Source organism: Delphinapterus leucas, chromosome 2 (genome assembly GCF_059928025.1).
Source record: "Delphinapterus leucas isolate spDelLeu-1000000601 "Yukka" chromosome 2, BTC_Dleu_Yukka2, whole genome shotgun sequence".
NCBI lineage: Eukaryota > Metazoa > Chordata > Mammalia > Artiodactyla > Monodontidae > Delphinapterus > Delphinapterus leucas.
The window spans coordinates 47,575,021-47,587,982 of NC_143130.1; positions in this window are offsets into that span (position 1 = coordinate 47,575,021).

Below are 12,962 nucleotides of genomic sequence, written 5' to 3' on the forward strand. Positions count from 1 at the left end.
TTGGATTTCAGGAATTTTTGTTTCTCCATTTTAGAAATAAACCAAATTTTTTGCTGTGAAATCAACACACCAGTTTCTAAGTTTTGGGCAAAATCATAACTTACACAAAGGAACTCTGGAGATGTTGACAAAACTGGAAAAACAGTTGTCTCTAGCCAACTGGAGATCCATGTGAGCCAAGGGGAAGCTTGGGAAATGCAGGTGAACAATACATAAATAATGGCTCTGGGTTGTTTTTTTACTTGCTGTCTACTTTCACTGTCTAATTCACTCCTGATGCTTTTGGCAGACTTAAGGCCCTGGGATTTCACAAGTGAACATTCACAGGATGACTGAGAAGCATAGACATGATTTAAAACAACTGCATACATGCTCCTGACAAATTATACAGGACTTAGTCTCCTGCCTCCCTCCCTCCCTGCTTCCTTCCCTTCCTTCCTTCCTTCCTCCCTCCCTCCCTTCCTCCCTCCCTCCCTTCCTCCCTCCCTCCCTTCCTCCCTCCCTCCCTTCCTCCCTCCCTCCCTTCCTCCCTCCCTCCCTCTACTTCTTTCCTTTCTTTCTAGACTCAATTGATAACACCTGCTTTTGCTTGTTAATTGTTCTTTTGTGATTTCCTTTGTGGCAATTAACTGTAGTGGAGGTTTGGTAATTTGCTGCTGTAATTAGAAACACCTTCTGATTAGAAGGGTGTTTCCCTTTCCTGCTTTAGGAGCTGTTGCTTGCGTTCCCTTAAAAAAAACACCTGTACTTGGCTGGTGGGGGCTGGAGGGGAGTCACTGGCTGCACACAATTCACAGCAGAAAAGAGGACTTCTGCTAACGATGGCACCTTGCATCCTGCCTTCAGAATCCTCTCTTGCAGCTGCGACCAGAACTGAAAAGTGTGGAGGGTTGCTCTCGAAGTTAATACAACCCAGATCTCCCGCAGGCCCCTCGTGCAGCTTTCCAGGCTGGAATCTGGACAGTGTTATTCTGGACAATTCAATGCCTGCCAAAAAGGGATCATCTCCCCAAAGGTTGTCTGTCTGCTTTTTTTTCCTTTTTTGGGCCAAAGGGACTTTCAGGAATTTATTATTTTTTAAAAAATATAGTTTATGTTCCAAATGGGAACACCTGTAATCGCTTGTCAAAACAAAAGTTCAAAAAAAAAAAAAAACCAAACCCCAGAAACTCCCAAACCTTTGAATGGTCTTCTTTAAGATTCTCCATCTGCCTCCCCAGACAAAAAACAAAAACACACAAAAAAAACCCCAAATCAAACACACATACACACACACACACACACACACACACACACACACACACACACACCCTTACAGGGTTGAAATAAAACCCAAGTGAGAATGTCCAACTGGAAATGGTTGCCTCCTGCTGACCTTATGCACGGGATCAGCGTGGAAGAAGTGGAGGGCTGTGTTTGTAATCCATTGTTACCAGAAGTCGAGCTTCTGGGAAGAAATAAAAGGGTCTTAAGTTGTGATTTGCTGTTCCGCTTTTTCAGTCTTGATTCCTCCTTTGCTTCCTGCGTCTTTGATTTGCGGGCTTTGGATTTTGATCCCACGAAGGGGGCCTGCCTTCAAGGGAATAAGAGGAGTTTGGGAACGATCTTCCTGGTTGGATCGGTAACTAGCAGCTGAACTCCAACACCCCTGAAAACAGTAAGACTATTTTCGAAGCCTCCCCCTCTCAGGCCCCATGGCCAGTCCAGTGTGGACTCAGAGGTCCAGATTCATGTGTGGGGTTCTTCCAGTTTCCCCAGAAGTACTATGGACACCCCAAACAAGCAACCATTTCATCTCCACTCCACCTCCGGATCTGAGGAGGGGGCTCTCTTTGACGTGGTTCAATTAAAATTGTTTTTTATTAAAAAGAAATCCTTGTAAGTTTGGTATTTTATTTCTTAATATATCTATTTTGGTTTTAGGACTACAAATGAGCTTTTCTACCAGATTTTTGATTAAAATGGATGCTCCTGTGCAGATGGTGCGTATGTCCCCTAAGACCTGGAAATAGACAGGTAGAGCTGACAAGCAGCAGATGTAGGGATGAAAAGAAAGCATTTGAATTATGATCAGATCTGAGCCGCCTCACAGAAGGGGCTCAAGAACCCTTTGGCATCCATTTGGGATGACGGCTGCCTCAGACGCTTCTGTTCCGATGTCCAGTTTCCAGAGGACAGTGTTTGTGAGGCTCCTGCCCTGCCCCAACTCCCTAGGTGCTGTAGACCCTCCTTCCTCAGACACAGGGGGTGGTTTTGTGACCACCTGGCTTCCTAGTAGGGGACTCAGTCTACCCGGCTGTAGGTTTGCTTTGCCCTTCTTACTTCACTCAGAGACTTGGAGCAGAGATATTGAAGCTGGAGGGCACCCCCCTGCCACCCAGCCAATACCACCGAGCATCTAAGGTCAGATATAGCATGCTCCTGTTGTAGGCTTGTCAAGGAAACCTAAATGTCTGGTGATGACTGCTAAGTCTCTTAACAACAAATGGAGGATGTTCATGGACTTGGGAAGAGTAGCTTGCCCACGTGTCCACTCCCTAAACCTCTGACAATCCAGAGAGCTGGACGAAAACGCAATTGGTATTGCCTCCCCCCTGAGGTTTCCTTCCATGTAATGATGTGAAGAGTAGGAAAGCAGGGCCCTCGTGGACTCTTGGACACCCAGTTGACTTACTGGGGTCACCGGGAAACCACAGGGAGAAAGGCACCTTGCCAGGAAATCTTGAGCAAGAAGGCTCAATGGAGGCTCTTTTTTTCCAGTTCAGACCTTCCTCAGAGAAAGAGACTCAGATTTGCCCAAGCTACTTTCCAAACTCAGTTCTTCCCTCTCACTTCATCTATAATTCCTGCTTCTTCATGGAGACATATTCCTCTTGCTGACTGAGTTATGGTCTTTACATTTAAATCCCTCAACCCACTTCACTTCTACTCAAAATCTCAAACACAAGATGTTTCCAGACATACGTGTCTACCTCCAGTGCCATTTGGATGATCAAATGTTCTCAAATATATTTAATTTAAAATTTCCCTCTCATTTAAGTGGCATGCATTTTCCCCCTTAGTCAGTACTCCTCACGGGTTGGTGTAGCCAGAATTCTAGGAAAAGTGCTAAAATCTCAACAGCATCTGTGTTGTTATTGCACAGACCTAAGTTCAAATGTGAGCTCTGCCACCACAGAGCTATGAGGCTAAAGCTCTCAGAGCCTCAGCTGTCACATCAGAAAACTGAAAATAATAATAATACCCCGTCACAGTGGTGTTGAAAGGACTAGGTGAAGATGGTGAACGCTGTTTCTAGTATGGTATCTGCTATGTCTGAAGTCCTAAGCAATTTGAGTTCCTCTATTTTCTTTGAAAGAACAAGCTTGCTAAACGCATAAAGCACCCCACCACTACCACCAGCAAGAGTCTGTTTAGTTTTGGGATAGAAAACTCATTGAAACCAGTAGTTTAGGGACTTGGCACATTTTACATAAATAAATGAGTTTGGATTATATCCTTATTTGCTTGAAATCCAGCTGTTATCACTGTTGTTGGGCCTGAGTCTTTGTAAAATAAATGAAGGACTTATATTGAGGAAGAAATGTGTGAAGAAAATCTGTGATCTAGATTTTAAAGCAAAAGACCAACCTTGAATTAAATATCAAGATCTGATATATAACATTTGCATTGTTCCACTCAGGAGTCTGATAGACTTTCATCTCACTTTATTCAAATTTCCATAGGTCTATAATAGTCCTTCCTTCTCTCATCCAGTCTTGAATCCCCATCAAAGATCTTAGTAATAATAAACCTAAGTTAGAGAACTGTAGTGAGGATTAAATTGTATAATGGCAAACACTTATCTGGCATGTAGAAGTCATCAGCAAACGTAGCTCTAATTATTTCTGTAACTTGTAATAGAAGGTGAAGAAAGCAGAGGTAGAGTGTGTTAAATGTATTTTAACCTAAAACTGCTCTAAAAATAAAGTCTATTGAAAAAAAATCTAATGTGAAAAAAAAGTCTAATAGAAAAGTGATGATGCTCAATGGAGATTTATGATTTATCTGACTCCTTCCTAAGTGAAAAGTTATGGCCAAGTGAGTTCCAGGAATAAAACTTATTTCAAATAAGATTATCCAGTTTCTTCACATCTTTTCTAATCATTGGATTAACTGGAAAAAAAAATCTCATTTTGATTTAGTCAGGTATGGGAATAAAACCCACAGTTATCATACTGTCCAGGGGATTGCAAATCTTGAATATCTAGGTCAAATTAAGAGTCTGTATTCTTAATCCTTTTGCTACACCCCTGAGGGTTCTGCACTTATGACTTTGTTGATCATTTAACCATGTTAGGCCTCAGTTTACCCATCAGAAAGATTAGGAGTCAGACAAGCAGCCTCCCTAGTTCCTCCTGACACTGAGATTTTATGCTCTTGTGAAGAGTTCTTAAGTGTGTATGTCTAGTTGGGTTGGAAGAGGAGACATATTTTGGGCGGGGGTCACTATATAGGGTCTTTTTCAGACATGAACATGCTGGGTGCTTGTGACCCCTAGGGGTTAGATCTCTGGAATTTGTAAGTACCACAAAGCAGTCAAGTCCCCTTTTGCTCTCCCAAATATCCACCAAGTCCCCATGGATCTGTCTTCCTCAGCACCTTCTCTTTTCGTTTGTTCTCCGGGTATCTGGGCTGTGAATGACTAGGTGACCTGACCCAAGTACCTGCTTCCTGACACTCTGCAAAGGCAGCCTGTGAGAGGGGCTCAGGCTCTATCTTGACCTGACAGATCCTTGTTCCCGGAGCTGGGGTAGCTTTGGAGGCTTTGGCTGTTAGCAGAGATGACTCCTGCCCCAGGCCCCTAACTAAATGTGGTTCCTCAGTGAAAGATGGAGACAGGTGGAGGGGGATAACCTCAACAGAATCTAAATTCTTTTTTTTTTGCTGTACGCGGGCCTCTCACTGTTGTGGCCTCTCCCGTTGCGGAGCACAGGCTCCGGACGCGCAGGCTCAGCGGCCATGGCTCATGGGCTCAGCCGCTCCACGGCATGTGGGATCTTCCCAGACCGGGGCACGAACCCGAGTCCCCTCCATCGGCAGGTGGACTCTCAACCACTGCACCACCAGGGAAGCCCAGAATCTAAATTCTTTATCCCAGTCAGATCTGGGATAAAGCAGAGAAGAGAGCTATGCAGATTGCTACAATAATAACCCCTATGAACACATATCTATGATATCCATGCCCTGTGTAGGTCCCCACCCATGTGTATCCATGTCTTCCCACATTGCTTTGGGCTTGGCCAAATGACTTGCCATGGTCAATTGGACACTAGTAAACATGACATAAGCAGAAGTTTGATAAGTCCTTGTGTTTGGGACTTGCCCTCTTGGTACTCTGAGATGATACAGAAAGAGAATCCCAGGAATCAGCAGCCACAGTCTGGCCGTGCTAGACCATCCCACCCCAACTGGGCCACTAAATGTCTGCAGACATGAACAACCCCAGGAAAGATCACAAAAGAATGGCTCTGCTGAGCCCAACCCAAATTGCCAACCCACAATATTGGGAGCGAAAATGAATGTTTTGGGTGGTTTTTTAATAAAGAAATTGATATTAGAGCTGATCAGCCCAGGCCTCTGCCACCCTCTCCCTTGTCAGCTCCCCCTTTGTTTGTGATGATTTATATGCTCCTCTTCTGTGCTCCCAGAATGCTCTGTGCCCATCACTCACTATACTGCATTCGTTTGCTCGTCCATTTCTCTCCTTGGTCTGAACACCGCAAAGGCAAGGACTGCCTCCCTTTCAGCTTAATATTCCCAGGGTCTAGAGCAGAAAGCTGGTGCTCAACTGGACAAATGGAGAAAGGGGTCATGAGGCACAGTCATTTGTTCACATCACAGAAGACTTGTGGTGACTGACATAGCCTTGACCCGGAAGCCTTTCCAATGTGCCAGCTTGCTATGCAGCCGATGGATGGTCCACCAAGTTAAGCTGTGGAGCTAGTTATGGCAGTCAATCAGGACCCTCCCTCTGATCCTCACCCAACTTCCATTTTGCCTCAGTTTCCACCAGCTCTTGCTTTAAGTTTTTTGAAACTCCTAGCCTGGGTTGCTAATTCTTGTTTAGGTCATGGCCCTCACCGGTGACTTGCCATCTGGCCCCAGCTCATTTGGGGCCTCCTGCAGCAGGACACGAGCTCCATCCTCTGCCCCTCACCTCATCCAATTCCCCATCCCTCCCTGTGCCCTGACCTCTGGGACTTGGCGAGGGATTGTGTAGGGGCAAAGTCCACAGGTCGCCGTGTTAAGTGGCTTACCCAAGGGAAGAGGAGGGATGCAGACACAAGGGAAGGCAAGGGCTGCTGTGTGCTCTGGACTCAGCTCTGTTTTATTTCTCTTTATTATATTAATTTTTTTCCTTCTTTGTCATGACAAAAAAACCCTTAATCTTATTAAGTTGCTTTATTTGAATGGTGACCTAACATAATATCAACATGGAAGACTATCCCAAGGTTAAAACTAATAAATGGCCATAGAGTTGTTCTGTGTTATGGGTTGGAACGCCCCACTTTGGTATTTGTCTCTAAAGGAGGCAATGGTTTTGCATCCAATCAGGCTGAGAATGTCCAGGAGCTGATGGAATCCCTCCGGAACATTGAAGGATGTGAATCTGACCTCATTTATACTAACATCATCTATTATCATTTCTTCAGATTCAAAGATTATGAAAAATCTCATAAATGATTGATTTCTCTGGATCCATTACAAATATATCTGTATAACTCCACATAAGAAGATGGTAATTTACATAAACACCCTCTCCCCAAAGACATACATAAAAAATAATATCAACAAAGTAAACCAAGCCAAACAAATGTGTTTTGTTTCAAAACTTGAAGTTCTTTCAACTTGAGGTTTGTAGAATTAAAAGGAAGAGAGGATGTTTAAAATGTTTTCAAAGACAAGTCTTTTCTAAAAGTTTTAATTTAAGGCTTGTTATAATCTTAATAGTTCCATGGATCTTTAAAGAGACTGGATTTATTATTTATTTGAAACAGGGTTGAAAAAGTATTCTGCTGATTAAAATAACAATTTCCATCACAAAAGCTGAAACATTTGCTAGCAACTGCTAGCATTTACTTGGCATTACTATGGGCTAGACACTGGCTAAGCACTTCAAATGCATGGTTTCATTTCATATTCCCAATAAGCTGAATAAGTAGATATGAATATCCTCTTTTTAGACATAGGGAGTCAGCCTGAGAGGTTAAGTAACTTGCCCAACTTCATTGAGACAGTAGTAGCAGAGCTTGGATTTATAACTGGCTTGTATGAGTCCAAAGTCCATTAGCTCCTGTCACTTCCCCAAATTACAGTGAACAATCTTTGGAAAATCTGTATCATGCTGCAAGGGACAAATGTGCTGCTTAAGGAAGAGACACCAGACTTTTAGAATAACTGGAAGTTTGAGAACTGTCCTCTGTCCTGTGTGAGGTATAGTGTTTGTGGCAAAGAGAGCACTTATCCCCCGCAAATTCATAGGCCTGTCAACAGTACAAAATTCTCCCTGGGAAGTGACTTCCCAGGCAGGGATGTTGCTTAGTTCCCCTATGAGTGGGAAAGATGTTAGTGGCACCAAGGTGGCAGTGATGTGTTTAAGCAGTATTTATGCCTCCTACCTACCCGTTGGAAGGTGTCCCCAGGCAGGCTTGGAAAGAACATGTAGGAGCCACCTACTGGGTCCCTGCACAGGCCTCTCTGGTCCACCCCAACCAGTGTCAAAAATATTGACGTGTTCAGTGAGTGAGGACTACCTTTCCATTGTCAAGCCATCGCTATTTGGGGTGTTCTTTGCTATACCCTAACAAGAAATATACTTCTCTTTGAGTTTCTTTCAGGAGTTAAGGGTACAGTGTTAACTGCAGTGAAGTTGCCAGAACAGCTGGAAAGAGGGGTGATGTGCATCTTCACTTCCCCAAAGGATTTTCCAGTTTTCTAGTTAAGAAGAGCTGTGTTAATGGCCAGAGTTATTTTAACTATGAGCCTGGGATGAGAGGTGATGCAGAAAGGGTCCGTGGGGGTTGAGGGGAGGCCTGAGTCTAGGGGCAGTGAGGTCCAGAGTTTCCTCTTTTCTCTGCGGCCCCTTTGGCACATTTTCAATTATATGAGACTCCAAGGAGACAAATAGGAGATAACTTCAGATCAAGAGAAAAGCGAACTCAAGTCCATGTCTCTAAAATGAGGGAGCAGGGGTACCCTGAATGCATGACTTTTTGAAAGGGTTTAACTTGATGTCTGGTCACACTTCCTGGACAAGGTATATTTGTCTTTCTGTTTTCAAAAGCCTTGGGTTCTCCTCTGTAAAGAAAAGGATTAGGAGCACATTTTTTCCCCCCTCCATAACATAAACCTCAAATCTCTTCCCTTCCTTGTAAGGATGTGCTTTTCTGGCACTGAGGTGACTGAATATTGATTCTGTTAAGAAAGCAGAATGTCTCTCTGCTTAAATAGTGCAGTTCATCCTCCCTCCAGGTCTCCACGTAACTTCTATTATATTTTCTGAAAATCAATGGAATTAAACATGCCACGTATGGTTTATTGAATTTCCTCTAAAGAATACATGGTAAGAAAAATTATTTGGTCCTATATCCTAACAAATATATAGTTGGATATTCAGTTTGGGAGAGAAATAAAACTAATTGTTTAAACATCACTTAATGAGAACACTGTGTTGCCATTGCAGTGGTGGGAATGAATACATCTTCATTCAATAATGGAAGATACTGAGAATCACTTAAAGCAGTCTGTTGAAGTAAGCGCATGAGATCTACAGCCATTTCTCCTTGCAACAATTAAGTTCATGTCATGTTTATTTCAGAGAATAAGAGCGGACCACTTATATAATAGAAGTCTATTTTCTGCTATGTAGTTAATCTGTTAATGAAAATAGTACTTTATTCATTGATCTCAGAAATAAATCCCTGAAATTTTGATTCCTCTGTCGGGGAGAAAGTTCCTTGATCTTAAGAGAGAGCAAAGGGGAGCCAGCCTTTTTCTCCATAGACACCAACAAGGAAGATGACTCTTGGTAGCCATTTTTTCACCACAAGGGAAATTGGTCTTAAAAGGAAGCCAGTCCTATCGACAGCAGAGAGGAGAATCCTGGGCAGCAGAGTTTCTCAACCTGGACACTGTTGACATTTTAGGTCAGATCATTCTTTTTTGCACAGTCCTGAGCATTGTATCATCTCTGGCCTCAATCCAGTAGATGCCAGTAATATCCCCAGCTCCAGTCATGACATTCAAAACTGTGTCCAGCCATGGCCAAATATCTCCCTGGGGGGCAAAACTGCTCTAAAGCAGGACTGTCTAGTAGAAATATAACGTGAATCACATATGTATGTAAAATTTTCTTGGAACCACGTTAAAAACAGAAAAAGAAAGAGGTAAAATTAATTTAAAGAATATCTTTTATTTAACCTAGCTTATTCAAAATAGAATTTCAATATATAATCAATATAAAGTTATTATAATGTATTTTACATTCTTTTTTTTTTTTAGACAAAGTCTCTGAAATCCAGTGAGTATTGTATGCTTAAAACTTATCTCAGTTCTCACTGGCCATATTTTAAGTGCTCAATGGTCCAATATGGACAATTCAGATCTAAAGTAACGAACAGAGGGACTTGCCCTACCTCTAGACTTCTAGCTCATTGTGTTATTAAATTTCCTTTTTAAAAAAAAGGCCAATTTGGGGCTTCCCTGGTAGCGCAGTGGTTGAGAGTCCGCCTGCCGATGCAGGGGACACAGGTTCGTGCCCCGGTCCGGGAAGATCCCACATGCCGCGGAGCGGCTGGGCCCGTGAGCCATGGCCGCTGAGCCTGCGCGTCCGGAGCCTGTGCTCCGCAACAGGAGAGGCCACAACAGTGAGAGGCCTGTGTACCGCAAAAAAAAAAAAGGCCAATTTGGGTGGTATTGTCTGGTCCTTCTTACTGAAAATATCCTAAATATAAGCCCATATGACCCTTCCTGGTAAGGCATTAAAGAACTCAAGGTATCTCCGCTAGCATGTCTTCTTCGTTACGCTGGCTTTGGCCAGTAGTGAGTTTTAGAGTTGTGTGCTGTTAAGGAAGCAGGGGCATCTGACTGCATGCCCAGTGCCTGCAGACTCATGAAGGCCTTTTTTGTCCATGGGCTAGGCTTGCTTCTCTGCATTTTCTTGAGTCCTTTGGTCATGGACTTCGTCGTCTGATGGCCACGTCCTGGCTTCTGCCTTCTGCATGTGCAGTAGTTCCTTGCTTGGGGCTCCCTACCATGGGCTCAGCTCAGGGTGTCTCCCAGAGACAGGAATAGTGGAGACACATGAGAGATAGAAATTGTCCTCAAGCTTGGAATGGGCAGAATCAAAGCATCTTTGCTGACTACAGCTGGGAATTGCAGTAAAACCAAAGGAGGGAATTCTTGGTGAGTTGTCAAAATCAGAAACCTATAGAAAATTTATAAGGAACCTGTTTCAGGAGATTTTTTTTTTTCCCCTGATGCAGCAGGCTTGCATAATTGAAAACGCTTTGGTTTTAAAACCGAGGGTTTTGCTCTAGAGCTAGAAACGTTAGAAAAGTCATATAGCGTATCCCCACCCCCTTCCCATTTTACAGATGAGAAAACTAAAGTCTAGAGAAGTTAGGGAACTTGCCCAAGTCTATGCAGTGTTAGTAACAGATTCAGAACCGTAACCTGTTCTCCTGGCTCATCAAGGGTTTCTACCTCAAACTACTGCCTTCTTTATTTATTTAGAGTTTATTCAAATATAGTCCATGCTCCCCCATCCCCAGGTGTTGATGTAAAATTAAACCTTTCCTATTGAAATATTTTTAGACATACATAGAAGTTCCATAAATAGCACAGTATTTTCATATACTTCACCTGGCTTCCTAATAACATCTAACATAACGATAGCACAGTTGTCAAAACCAGGAAGCTGACACGGCAGAACGCTATTAACTACAGATCTTAATCAGATTTTACTGGTTCTTACATGCACTCCTTTAAAATAATTTAGTGTAGGTTCTATGAAATTTTACCACACTTGTATAACCACCACCACCACAATCAGGACAGAGAACTGTTTGATGATGCCCCCAAAACTTCCTTGACCTCTTCGTAGTCATAGCCTCCCCTTAGTTTAACTCCTAACAATGAACTGTTCTTCATCATTGTAATTTCATCATTTTGAGAACGTTATATAAAAGGAAGGATGCAGTAGGCACCCTTTTGAGACTGGCTTCTTTCACTTAGCATGCTGTCCTGGAGAGTCATCCAATTTGTTGCGTGTACCAATAATCTGCTCCATTTTATTGCTGAGTAGTATTCCATTGTAAGGATGCACCAGACTTTGTTTGTGTCTTTCTTTTTTGGCCCCTCCACACGGCTTGCATGACCAGGGATCCCCGGTTCCCTGACCAGGGATTGAACCCGCACCCTCGGCACTGAAAGCACAGAGTCCTAACCACTGGACCGCCAGGGGATTTCCCTAACTGGACTTTGTTTAACCAATCAACCACTGAAAGGCATTTGGCTTGCTTTCAATTTTTAGGGATTGCTGAAAATAAAGTACTACAGGTATTTCAAACCCACTTTGAGTCATTTTCCAGTGCTGTAGGCTGGGTTTTAAAAATTATTTTCCTGCCCTAACTCTTAGTTTGTAACAATCTTTAACTGGATGGCGGGGACAAAAAAGAAGAAAGAAACTCAGGCTGAAAATGGTTGATTCACCAATTTGGGTCATGCTAATGAAATTCGATTGATTGAGGGGCCTTCTCACTAGTGAAGAAGTTTATCACCAAGGTCAGTGGTTCTTACAGAGGAGACTTCATGTTTTCACCAAAAGGGAGGCTAGGTCTGCATGGCTGGGTGTGGGAAACTGTGTTTCCACTGGACTGGAGGGGCAGTGGTCTGAATTTCATGTATTTCTTTTTTCCGTTTTTTTTGGCAGAGATTGCCTGGTGGGTCCAAATATTCTAGTACATTTTGGAACAACCTGTGTTTTAAATGTTTCCATTTTCCCATTTAGACAATGTAGGATGTAGGATGTGACTTCAGAAGCACAATGGAGACGTGGTGTCCGTCAAAGGAAGAAGCCCATGGAGAGGCCAGTTTAGATCACTGGATATTTCTCATTTGAGTGAATATTCTCATAACACAAAAAGGCTCTTCTATGGAAGGGCCTTAGAGCATTCGATGTGCCAGGCTTAGAAGATTTAATAGAATAAGACCCATCCTGGCCTTGGGCACAGCTGAGAAGCAGGAGATACTGCCTTTGTGGGCTTGTTTCTGATTTGGGATTCTCTCCTGTCCCCTGACCCCTTGCAGGAGTCCTGTGAGTTTTCCATCCCGCCCCCTTGCCTCACGTCCCTCAGAGCTTCATCAGAACTTGTACTTTTCTGGGCAAATCATTTTAGGCTCTTTCCTGTGCCGGGTGACACTGGATTAATTAGACAAGCGAATCCTTCAACTTTGTTATACATTTAGCAGGTTATCCCAAAGACAGGCTGTCACTCTGCTACATACTCCTCACTTTTCTTTGGGAATGAAGTTATTACAGCATGACAGTAAATGGTCGGTATTTCAGACACGCTGCAGGAGATATATGGGTGATAGTCTTCCCATCGGAGTTATTTGAAATAGCTCCAGTTACTAGAGGGTGCCAATTGGTCAGATTTCTATAAATAGTTCTTTGGGATGCCTAGGATTTGTGTGTGTGCATGTGCGTGTGCGTGCGTGTGTGTGTAGTCGGGGCTGTTCTGAGTAGAGTGGAAGCGCTGGATGCTTCATGTAGTACGTGACAAGACTGTCCATCTTCAGGTGCGATGTTTAGAGCAAGTTTCTGTTTCAAATTAAAAGTTAAAGCCTCTGATCAAGCTAATCTCAATCCTTTCTTTTCATTTCTTTCCCCTCTAGTGCTTTCTGTTTGATTTCAATCA